This window comes from Apis dorsata, unplaced genomic scaffold (genome assembly GCF_000469605.1).
Source record: "Apis dorsata unplaced genomic scaffold, Apis dorsata 1.3 scaffold_44, whole genome shotgun sequence".
Classification (NCBI taxonomy): Eukaryota; Metazoa; Arthropoda; class Insecta; order Hymenoptera; family Apidae; genus Apis; species Apis dorsata.
In genome coordinates this window covers 1,678,778-1,679,295 of record NW_006263346.1, presented here as the reverse complement: position 1 = coordinate 1,679,295, position 518 = coordinate 1,678,778, and positions in this window count along the sequence as shown.

The following is a 518-nucleotide window of genomic DNA, read 5'->3' as shown; positions in this document are numbered from 1 at the left end:
CACCACCACGACGATGAAGGTTCGATCCCCTCCGGTTTTCAAACGATTCCGTCACAAAGCATCGCCTAGCAGAGAAAGAGAGACGACTCACCCCCGACCCACCCCCGCAGTCACCGTTCGCCGCCCTTTAAACAGCCCTTTGCTAGCGAGACCAAGTATCAGCACGGCGCGCGTCATAAAGAGCGAAAGAAGCATTCTCCAAAGGTGCGACACGCCGTGGTGCCGTGTGTACAGCTGCATGAAGAAGTGGGAAAGGCGTGGGCAAGGAAGGCAACGCGCTGGAGCGAGCACGAGAATCAACGAGAGAATATAGACGAGACTCGCGTGTATATATATATATGTGTGTGTGTGTGTGTGTGTGTGTCGAAATGTGGATGGGGGACGGAGAGGAAAGGTAAGGATGACTGAAGCGCGTGGAACGGAGACGGCGAGGCACGGCGCGGTAAAGAAGAGCGGGCACGGTGGGAGAAAAGGGATGGAAAAATAGAGGAGGAGGAAGGAAAAAAAAAGGGATGGGG